Genomic DNA, 12,681 nt, shown 5'->3' on the forward strand with positions numbered 1-12,681 from the left:
AGAATATGATATTTAAAAAACAAAACCAAAAAACACACACACAAAAAAACCCCACAAAACCAAACCAAAACAACCCCAAAAAAACCAACCACACAAAAAAGGAATATGCAGTCAGCCTGGCTGATCAGAAAATTAAGCTGCTGGGATTAATGGCTGAATTCCTAGGGCTGCTGGCCATCCTAATGCATCGCTCCTGGTACTTGCAGGCTTGTCTCCAGGTTATGATCATCCCTAGCATTTGCTCGATGGAAAGAGGTAAAAGGCTCAAATCAGAGACATCTGCTGCAATCATCGAGTACCTTGTTTACCAAATTCAACAAGAGGAAAAGCCTGTAGTAGCTCAGCTGTTCACTTTCTGTCATAATTAGGAAATAGTATTTGATTTCATGGGAGAAGAAAACAAGGGCAGTGTGAAACAACAAAATGCAAACCTCCAATAAGAGCTGAGTTCAGGAAGTTCTGGTTTATTTTTCCCACAGAACAGGTTACAAGGTGGGAAACAAGAATATGAACATTCTCAAATCCATTTTTTGAAGAAAGGCAAACTACTGAATTGATATGTTTACCTCTGACCTGAGAAGTTGATAGTATATTTGGCCTTGTTTTACCTAAACTCAGTTAGCCTTGAGCCTCTTGCACTATGCAATTATGACAGAAACAAACCCCACATTCTCTAATTTGGAACCAATATTTTTCTCCCACCTTCCCAGGTTCACTCTGTCATTCAAAAAATGAAACAAATGCTAAACCAGCTCTACAGTCTAGTACCATATATCAAATGAGAAGTTAAAGTATTAGGCCATGATAAAATTTCAAAATAAGCTTATAAAAGAAACTTGCAGGCTTGAATGCTTTGGATGATATTTCTTTTACCTCAAGAGCCTTATTGGGAGCACACACAAATAAACTGTTACCAGGACATTCTTTCATACCTGTCCCTCAGAAGTTGAAAACATTCTTTTTCTGTGCTTTTTGCCTGTGTGTATGTTTTTCCATTCTGTCTCTTAATAGTCATACAGAACTTTAAATAGAAACAGCCCTACTCTTTTAAATTTGCCTGATGGGAAGCATGGAATGAATTAAAACTAAAACACAGGAACAATCATTTGTCAGGGGAATAGAAGAGAACTCATGCACACACATATATGCACTTGAAACTCAAGTTTTCTGCTGGGAGCAAGATAAGAGTTCTCAACCTGAACTGGGGAGAAAGGACATGCTGTTCTTCCAGATGTTCAATTAACATCACACACTGAGGCAGGAAAATTGGATAGAGGGTGATCTCTCTCAAAACTCTTGAGTCCTGATGATCAGACCTTTGTTCTCTTGACAGAACAAAAGAAATCCCAAGGCATATTTTTAAAAAGTTTTTAGGAATTTCCATATGCTCCAGATTACAGAAGCAAAAATAAATACATGGCCAAAAAAAAAAAACAAAAAACCACAGCTCTTTTTGCCTTTTAATACTGAAAGGGCCTAACACCCTTGCTCCTTCTGGGGCTGAACTATCAAACAGATCATTAAAAAGATCTAGGTTAAATAATCTTCATGACCAAAAGACACTGTTTCCTGTGTTGGGGAGAGGCAAGAAGAGTTATAAAAGTGTTGAAAACTCTCAAACCAGATCATTTCAGTGAGACTGGTCTCTGAAACTTTACAAATACCAGCAAAACCATATCCACTCTAAAAAACAGTTGTGGTTTCATTATTAAAAAAGGAAATAAAAAGAAAATAATCCCAAGCCCTATGTCAAAACAAACAAACAAACAAAAATCAACCCCGGAAAAACTATATGAAACAAAACAAATAACCCAACATTACAGCATGCAATGTTATTTTGAGAACAGAACAAGAGCAGTAGCTACCAAACCCCTGTATCTTATAATTGCATCCTAAATTTGCTAGGAATTTCAAATAACAAAACATCAATGGAAAGTGTTATTCCAGACAGTAGTTAGACATCTGACAGACTTCAGCTGAAATGTAGTCTTCCTCAGGAAATACTTCCCCCCGCCCCCAAACACCAAAAAGACAAAATATAAAGCAAGGGGACAGTCTTCTCAGTTTTAACATCTTTAAACTGAATTTGCAAGGTTTCTTCCCACTTTCCTTATGAGCTGGGAATAAGGTGCTTTTCAGACATGATTGCAAAAAATTAAATTTGCATTACCAACACCTTCTGAGAGGGAATATCACACTTAAAATCTCACTCTGGGTAAAAGTGAGCACACTGTATATGTGGAGCTGAGGATTTATTATCAGTCTAGTTAACGTTTTTGCATTCCATTGGTCCAAATAATCTAATACAGAAAACTCACAATTATTAAAAGTTTTACACTTGTATTTATCACAGAATTGCAGAATATGCTGAGTTGGAAGGGACCCACAAGGATCATTCAGTCCAACTCCTGGCCCTGTACAGGACCGTCCCCAAGAGTCACACCCTGTGCCTGAGAGCATTGTCCAAACACTTCTTGAACTCTGTCAGGCTTGGTGCTGTGACCATTCCCCTGGGGAGCCTCTTCCAGTGCCCAATAACCCTGTGAGTGAAGAAAATTTTTCTAATATCCAACCTAAACCTCCCTTGACACAACTTCAGGCTGTTCCCTCAGGTCCTGTGACTATATTAAAAAAAAAAAAAAACACCTTTCTCATCCTTCCTTTCTATGTTATGCCTATGTTCCCAAAACTTGTCTGGGTCTGATGGTGCTCCCCAAGCAGAGGGGAGGGGAGTGTGACTCATCAGTGTCCTCAGCTCTCCCTGGGACAGGTGGGGTGCTGGTGGTTGGTTCCTTTCCTTGTCAGTGCCAGTTCAGATTTCTCTGCATTCATTTGCATACTATGACCTGCTCCCTTCTCTCTGATCCCAGGGAAGGGGTGAAAGGTTCCCCACAGCTCCCCCAGTATCCCTGGGGCTGCCAGTGCCTTTCCCAGCACCATTCCCAGAATTGGAGCTCAAACAGGCTGGGCAATGGGCACTCTGGGAACCCGGCTCAGCCCTGCTCAGGGCAAGGGCAGCCCAGAAACCCCCCCGGGGAACCCACCACAGCCCAGTGCCTGCCCCGGCAGCAGCAGCAATCACATGCTGCTCTTCTAGATTACACGTAGCCACCTACTTTAATAGATTTATTCTCCAGCTGTTCTCCGGTATGATTCATCTGCTCAATAAAGAGATTGGCACCATTTGAAATTTGTGCTTCTAGACATGGCTAACTGGGGAGCTATAATTCATATTTCACTGTCTGAACTCATTTCGGTGTCTGCTTGCCAGACTTTAAGGTTACCCAGGATTATCAGTCTCTCGCTTTCACCCAGTTCAGTAAGAGACTTAATCAGGATAAGACTCATTTGCTTCAATAGGATTTACTGCTTAAATTAGGCAGATGCTTAAGACTCTAATTCAGCAACGTGTTTAATCGTTAGAGCCTGCCTGTCAAAACAGTAACTCTAATGGGAACAGTGATTTAACACTTATTTAAACTCTTATATATATTTAATTTTAAATTTGTTATTTTAGTACTGTGCAGAATGGAAAGAAGTATAAGCACATGCTTAAACTCATATGCTACATGCTTTGCTGCATGGATTTCATATTCTTTGAAATATCAAATTAAGCTAGTAGAAAGACTTCCAGACTCTTCTATCCTTTTTTCTTGATAATCTCTCTCACCAGGAAATTTGTTATACATATACACAGAAGCTTCAGTTAGAGGGGAAAAAAATTTCTACACTTTTTATTAGTAATAGAAGAGTTATTTGATTAGCATTTTGGCATAGAAGAAGAGCCCTTTAGGTTGTTATGAAGGTGTTCATAAAACAGGTGAAAATGAAAACTTGGAAAGACTATAAAATGTTATTACCATGATGAACTTACCTGAACAGAGATGAAAGTCAGCTCAAAGTTATCAAAACTTTGAAGAACTACAGAACTATACAAACACCTATTTTTAATTAAAGTGGTGTGTAGGGGGAGAAAATTACAATTCACTCAGTTATTTATCACAGTCCTGGTGATAAAAGTTATAAAATGCTTTCTCACTTGAAATACATTTATTTATATGGGGACAAGGACTGATCAACAGGCTTCTGGTTATCCATAGGCAGGGGAATCCCTGCTTTGTTTGTTAGTATGAGTGCTCAACTCCTGCTGGACATCAGACCAAAACATATTACTGACACCACTGCATGTAAACTTTGGTTTCCAATAGGTTTATATATGACATTCTATTAATTATCTGTTTATTAGGTAACATAGAAACAGTCCAACATAGGAAAGGGTACAAGAATATTCTTAGCCATATTTTAGCATATGACCTGCAGGAACCAGGATTGTATTTTTTTCCATCTGTGTCTTACAAAAAGGAAAAAAAATACTGAAAAAGCAGTTTGAAACTGAGAGCTATTTAAGTTACCTAAGCAGAAATTTGCACAAAGAACATTATCAGAAAAGCAACAACAAACTCTCACCTTAATGCCAGGTCTGAAGAATTGTATTTACTGCAATGACTCCAGTTAACTTATATTTATCAAGGCATAGCATGACAGCAATAGTACCTTTTCCCTTGCACTGTGGAATTATCATAGCTTCTAATAAAATTCCTGCTGGGATGCCATACCTCACAAGTAGCAAGATTTGTATGAATTACTAACTTAAGGATAAAAAAAAGGGATGAATTACTTGTCATCTAAAACTATGTGAAATTTAAAATTTAAAAAGTAGCCAGGCCACACAGTTTTGAACTTGAATCTCGATGAATAATAATGGATGGATGGAGACATACTAAAAAATTGCACAACTTCTTATGTGAAAACTTGAGATCTTAGTAAGTAGACTTTTTTTTTAGATACGTGTAAACAGTATCTAACACAATGGGGCTCAGTAATACAGCTTTCCAAGCCTCCATGCACTAATGGAGCAGAGACATATGACAACAGCAAAAGTAATTCTTGACTCCTTCAGAAACTTGAACTCTACCTACTGATTTAAAGTAATAAGTTTGAAACTACCACCTTGAACACAAGAGGAAAGACATGAATTGTTCTAAATTAATGTACATCTCAGTTTTTAATGAAAAGGAAAGCTGAATTCTGTCAGGAAAAGCCCAAACTTATTTTTGTTTATTCATGCCAATGAATACTGACAGATATAATTCGTAGTCAGTTTGTAATTTATACCTCAACCTGTAGAGAGTGGCCACTTGGGAGTTCTAAATATGAGGTCAGCAAAGAAGGAGATCTTGCATATATTTACAAGTACATGCAGATGTTTTTCTATTTTGACACAAACAAGTTGCATGAGTAGCAAATATATTTGCAACTCACCTCTGTCAAAATCAAAGTAGGCAATAACAGGACTAAAGCCATGATCACTGAAGTAGTTTTCTTCAGTTGTCTGTATTATCTGCAGCAACCCTGTTGCAATAAACCATCCCATCTACAACTGAGATGATCCTGAAAAGCTATGCCTGAATTATTCTGAGAAGCTCAACGCTGAGATGTCAATGGCACAGACTAATTTGGAAGGGGACTTTTCACTATGCCCCTAGGTTAGTGCAATCTTCTCTTATTTTCATGTTTCTCCATTTAATTTTCTGACAAATGTTACAATAGCTCCATTAACACTAAAATTCTGATTTTTAAAAAACAGAGGTATAGAAATTTTTTGACGTCTATCTCTAGGTTTTTTCTAAGAATAACACGTGAAACTTTTTGTAATTTGAACAATTTGCATTGGCTTCTTATAATTGTACTGAAATAATATACCTTCTATTCATGAAAAGGAAAGTGAAGAAAACCTCCTGAAAATCTTGAGTTCTCTCATGTCTGAGTAAGAGTTCATGATTTTTCAGATATCTTTTGATTCTTCAAAAGTTAGAAAATCAGCAGGTTTAGGGATTTTTTAATTCAGTTGCTCAGCACTGGTGAGGCCACAGCTGGATCACTGTATCCAGTTCTGGACTCCCCACTGCAAGAGAGACATGGACATACTGGAGAGAGTCCAGCGAAGGGCTACAAAGATGATTAAGGAACTAGAACCATCTTTCCCAAGTAAAAAGGCTGAGAGATCCGGGACTGTTCAACCTGGAGAAGGCTCAGGGGGATCTTATCAGTGTGTACAAACACCTGAAAGAAGGCTGTACAAGCAATGGATGCTGGCTCTTTTCTGTGGTGCTCAGAGGCAGGACCAGACTCAACGAGTAGAAACTGAAACACGGGAGGTTCCCTCTGAACACAGGAAAACACTTTCTTCACTGTGAGGGTGACTGAGCACTGAAGGGTTGCCCGGACTGATTGTGGAGTCTCCCTCTTTGGAAATCAAAAGCCATCTGGAAATGGTCATAGAATCTTAAAAAAATCACAGAATGGTTTCAGTTGGAAGGGACCTTAAAGATCATCTATTTCCAACCCCCACCGCACAGACACCTTCCACTAGACCAGGTTGCTCAGAGCTCCATCCAACCTGGCCTTGAACACTTCCAGCAGTGGGGTATCCACAGTTTCTCTGGGTAACCTGCTCCAGCGCCTCACCACCCTCACAGGAAAGAATTTCTTCTATATGTCCAATTTAAAACTTTCGTTCGGTTTGAAGCCGTTACCTCTTGTCCTGTCACTACAGGCCCTTGTAAAAAGTCCTTGCAGACTGTTCAATGGACAAAGTGTTCCATGCACATTGCTCCTGACCTTCAACCTTTAGGCCTTTGCTCAGGTACAAGCTGTTATTCAATCTCCTCGAAGAATGATTCATAAAGTTCTAAGATTCTGTCACTGCGCTTCCCCAAAAGAAGTTTATTTCTCTCTGCTGTCCTGCTTTGAGTCCAAGCCTAGTTGTACAGACTTATTTATTTTCAACCATGGCAGATATTTAATTTTCACCAAACTACTGCTTATCAAAGAAGAGGGTGAGGGAAGAGGGAAGGAAGGGAGAAGGAGAAGACATCTAAACTTATATCTTCTCCACAGAGCCAAAATACATTACGCCCTCATTTAAATGGGACTGTGATAGCAAGCCTGTACATGACTTGTCTTCCCTAATCAGCATTCCTCAGTTTGACACTAATGTTTCCTAACAAGGACAGTCAGAAGTTGTGTAAAAATAAAGACAGATTTGGCAAAGGGCTGCAGTTGTCAATAAAATCTTATAAGTAACTCAAGGTTACTGTGTCAAATAACTCACTTCAGCTCCTCTACAACTGCAAATTTACATGAAGAAGACAAACATTTTTTTCAGAGCCTCTTCCTTGGCTGCTGTAAGACAGATTCAAGACAGTTTTCAAACTGGGTGTTTTGAAATCCAAACACGGAAGTTTCACATTTTCATCACCTCTATCATTTCTGCCTATGAGTAAAGTAAATTTAAGTCTTTCAAGAAATCAAGCTTCATTCAAAGATAATATGAGTATCTGCTGTGCCACATGGACATGACCTCAAAAGGCATATCTGCTACACCATTATTAAACATAAATGAGCAAAACATTAAAAATACAGAAAAGGGATATTAAATGTCAGGGGCAAAATAATAATGTTATCTTAGTCTGAAGATATGACAAAGATACAAGTAAATGGTAAAAATTTCACTAGTATATTACTTTTAATTACACAATAACAGCAGAGGCTCCAAATGGAATTTGGCTATAGTTGTTCATGGGGCAGAATTGGATATAACATGATTTACATAAGGTTTTACATGAAAAAGAAACTGATTAGTTAAAATGAACTACAGACAGAGGAAGGAATGAGAGAAGGTAAAAGCCAAAAGTAAAAACTACAGTAAAGAGTAACACAGGCAACTTGTGTATAAACTGAGTAAAGCCTCTCTTAGTATATGAATGAAATATTACATGGAAGTCAAAACTATTTATAAGGATATGGACTTTCTAAAACAAGCATTATTATGAGTAATTTCTAACAGTTTTTCTGGTCATTACAACCATATGGAAAGTTGAGACCTTGAAAACCATCTGACTTATCATAGCAATCATATTCCTGTCTATACTTCTTCGGTCTAAACAGCTGTGTATATAAGTGTTATGATTTTTAGATTTAATCTTTATAGTCAAACTCTGAACAGATGCACAGATCTTAAAAAAAGTTAAATTAATGGCTCGGGGTGGGGAATGTGGGTTGACTATTGAAAATTCTACTGCATCTATTGGTAGTTCAAACAAAGAAAAAACCTACAAATATCTGAGAATAGAAGGTTTTGAATTATGTACATTAAAGTTGACAAATAAGCCCAGGCAACCTCTATTCCATCAAGGAACAACATAATCCACATTTGACAAAGACTGTATCTCTGTGACATCTTTATGAAAATATGTTACTGGATTCAGGAACTTCAGATATTCCTCCTGAGGGATTTGGTGGAGTTATCATCAGCTGTTCACAGAAATAAGCATTTTAGAATTTAAAAAAAAAAACAACCTAACATATAACAAGTATTGGTAGATATTTCACAGCATAAGAAACCAAGCAGTTAAAGGTGGTTTTGAAGTAAAAAATAATTTCTAAAGAGATATTTAAAATATTTTGTTTTATTTTTCTTTCTGAAAAGCTGTTGTTTAATTACAGAAAGAAAAAAATAAATATACTCTTATCTTGAAAAGAAATCACAGCTAAAAAAAGGCCACTTAAATTCATTCTTTCTGCTTATTATTTTATATATTATGTTTATATGTTTTCCAGAATGTCTAGTGGTTAAAAAAGAAAAAAAATCACATTATAAACACCTTTAAACATATGTTCTGTTTGTACTATCCAGCCTAGCTCACCAAATACCTGTGAGCTGTTGGAACACATTTTATCTCAGAGCAACGTGCATTAGCAAAAACTATTAATCTAATGTTTTTCAACAATAAATAGGTGTTCTTCTGTATTGTATCCCTGATCAATTCAAAAAACAAAAGGTAAAACAGTCATCAAATAGATAATTCATTAGAAATCAGGCATCAAGTTCTAAGGGTAGAGGGTTGATACATAAATAAATGTTTGTAAATGCATTGATCTTTTGAAAGTGTCTCTGGAAACTCTCGAAGTTAAAATATGAGCTTATGTATTTTACAAATTGATGGAGAACTTTAAGCCACATAGCTGGAGATGTTTGGCTTAGGGTCACTTTACATATATGTGCATTTTCCTTATATATTCTAGTATTGTTTTTTTCTGGAAGATATTGACTGAATTAGTCTGTTAAAAATGTAGAGCAAGACACACAAATGTTCCCCTCTGCATTCTTTTATTTCAATGACATTTAAATATGCCATTAGGAAAATGGAATGGAAAATCTAGACTGCAGATAGCACTTGCACTGAATTTTAGACTATATATTAAATATTCCAGAATGATCTTAAACCAAACTTAGGCAGGAAAATTTCACCATTAAGCTGCTGTATTAACACACATTTTCATTAAATCTTCCTCATACTGCAGATTAAAATTTATACAAGTTCATTAGTAGCCAGTAAACAGACTGTGCCAAAATGTTGCTGTGTGACCTCTGTGATGTGACTACTGATCAGGAGCTTCAAGTGAGAGCAAACAGAAGAACTATACAATTGTATATATAAAGAGCTATACACATATATATGCACATCCATATGCATGTGTGTGTATATACATGTATGCAAACAGATTTTCTCAAGTCTTTATTCCTGATGAACTACTACTCAGCTGAGGGGAAAAAATACAAACCTAACAGCAGGTTGTATGGTCAGCACATACAGCAAGTGCACAGTAGGACCAAGTAATACTAAATAAGAGAGGTATCAACAAAAAGCATCAAACCAAAGGAAGAAAAATACTGAGGTAGATAAGTAAAATGCTACATACAAGACTGTTTCAAAATCAGTTTTTTTAAAGAGTTCACACGAATATGAAATCTCAGACTCTAATTGAAGATACAGTCCTGTCAACATGCACTATGAATTAATATGAATACAAGTTTTCCCTTCTTGTATTCTTGGAGAATTCATTTTTTTCCAGTAGACCAAACCCACCTCCGTATATAGAAAGACTCTGATTTCTCTTTATGGATGTCTCTACCTAAAGAGAAAATAGTTTGATGTTCCTGATTTCAATCTTAATTCAAGAAAATCGATTGTATCCCAACCCAAACCAGCATAAGAGGGTTCAATGCCTTCAACCCAACAAGGGTTACTACGCAAAATCTTCCAAAAATGCACGTATAAGCTTTCTGGTTTGGATGTTATTCATAAGATATCCTGTATTTCATATGCAGATGACAATAAAGTCCTAGTATCTTAGCAAGATCATTCATTATGGAACAGCATAGTACTAAAAGGAGTTTAAAATAATATTGTATGTTAACAGACACAAAAAAATTAGCAATCTTAAATAGGAGTATACAGGCAAAACAAAACCCTTCTTGATTAAAAAAAAAAAAAAAAGGACTAATTATAACTCTAACAGTGCTCACTCATTATTTTAGGACTACTTAATTAGTCCTAAGAAGAACTGGTATGATTTTATGGAACATCAGCTTCCACCTCCTTAAACTCACCATTAAATAAACAGTAACTTTTTAACCAGCTCAGCATTTACTATCACACCATAATATGTGAATTTTACAACACTGAAGCTTTAGTTCAGCATTTGACCTTGTTTCAGCAAAGAATACATATCTAGATGCAATAAATGTAGTTGATTATCCTGAACTATCAGGATTTGCATCAGGTTCAGAGACCAGAATTAACCAGTGCATCTTGATATGTGCCTCTGAAAATCTCAGGATTACACTGCTGATTCAATCACCTTTCAAAATATCTTTATATTTAGGTTCACTGCCTCATTTTGAAAGCTTCCTAAGTCAGCAGCATCATGTGGGTGTGCCTGTTACAAAAGTATTTGTTGGATGGGAAGGTATAACACAAAACCAAGTCATCTTATTTATCAATTTTAATGACATTATTACTAATGAGGTTTTTCTGCTCTAATTTGAACTGTGCTCGTATGGCTGAACCAGTAATAACTGTTATACTGTGATTAGGTGTTACCATTTTTGTTCTGTTAATAACAAATTTTTAGTTCTCCCTCTCTTGCATATGGTGTCATCTTTCTGCCTTATAATAATGACTTGTAACTATGTACATCTTGGTTTATTTTACTGAAATGTAGTGCAAAAGCTCAAATGAGCTGCATGTGCAATTGTTTTAGATTCTGTGCATAGACATCAGAAGAGTCTGGAAGTCCAAAATTGCAAAAGGAAAAAAAATATTAGGGAAACAAACAACTGTGTCATATTTAGTGAAGAGAAGAAAAAAAAAAGGAAGGTATTAAATTAACTGCCTTAAAAGTATACAATAAAACTACAAGCTCAGACTGAGCTGGAGATGGACAATCCTGCTCCCAGCTAAACCTACAGTCCTCTTACCCATACAAAGAGGGATCAATCTACTGGCTGTGGCATCTCATCATCCTCTCTTTGCTAACATATGAATCATGCACCAAGTGAACAAGTACCACACTGGATGACAGAAGAAGAGGTTATTTTCTGACTGGAAGATGAAAGAACAAAAACAAACCCACAGTTTCTTTTTTATGGGACAATTCTCTTCCCATCAGCTCATGATCCAGATTTTCCTTCTGCCTTCATGCTCCACTTTTTTCCTGTCTATTTTTTTTTTTTTAACATAAACACAGTACGTGTGGAACAGAAATTCTTTTGTATCTCTGGCTAACATTTTGTATACAGTGATTTTCTATTTAAGTCATCAGGAATGTCATTAGGATAATAACTAACTAGGCAGTGAAAACTATTCTTCTCCCTCTATTCAGCTCTCCTTCCACCCCCTTATGCTTCTGCACAAGTGGAGGATGTTAATTATCTTTCACAAAAAGTAAAAATCATTCTAGCGATCATTAAAAAAAAATAAATAGGCTTAAATTAGATAGTATGATAACTCCTGTACGCTACTAAATGCATTTTAACTTAGCAAATATAGCACACCTAGCTCAAAATATGTGTACATAAAGGTCTTAGGCAAGAGCTGCACTGAGAGGTAAACCTATTTATAAGCCAACAATCAATACAAAGCACCAACTGTGGGGTATACAGCTCTCCATTTTCTGCACACAGCTTTGTTCCCATCAGTGTGAGAGAAACCTCAGACACATTGCAGTATAAGGAACAGGTTATACCTGTGTAAACACAGATCTACTGAAAATAAGTGAAAGATGGAAGAGAAATCATGTAATGTGATTAAGTATTAAGAGTGAAGTGTCCATTATCCTTTCCATTACCGTGGAGTAAAGCACAACAGAAAGAAAGCCTACTTCTAGACTCCTTAAATTTGGATTGAGTTGGGTTTTATTTGAAAAACAAAGCTTTGATAAAATTACCACTGTTTATTGAACGCACTGAAACAATTTACTTTAGTTTCCTCTCAGTGGATTCCACAGCATCTGACATAGTCTTTCTAATTTTGGTTTTATTTGTAGGTGGTAAAATCTGTGATGGCTATTTAAACATACCAGGGACTGACTTAATTTACTTATGTCATGTTGGGACTTATGACAACCTATCTGGGATTTTTCATATTCCTATTTTCATTCTCGTGCAACACTGGAAAGCTTAGGACAGATGGTTCATCTTTATAATACTGTAATTGAATGTGTATTATCTCAGATGTTTTGGCGGTTCTGGATGGTCTGAGGAGGTTGGCTGGA

Source organism: Manacus vitellinus, unplaced genomic scaffold, assembly GCF_001715985.3.
Source record: "Manacus vitellinus isolate BGI_N305 unplaced genomic scaffold, ASM171598v3 scaffold_34_pilon, whole genome shotgun sequence".
Classification (NCBI taxonomy): Eukaryota; Metazoa; Chordata; class Aves; order Passeriformes; family Pipridae; genus Manacus; species Manacus vitellinus.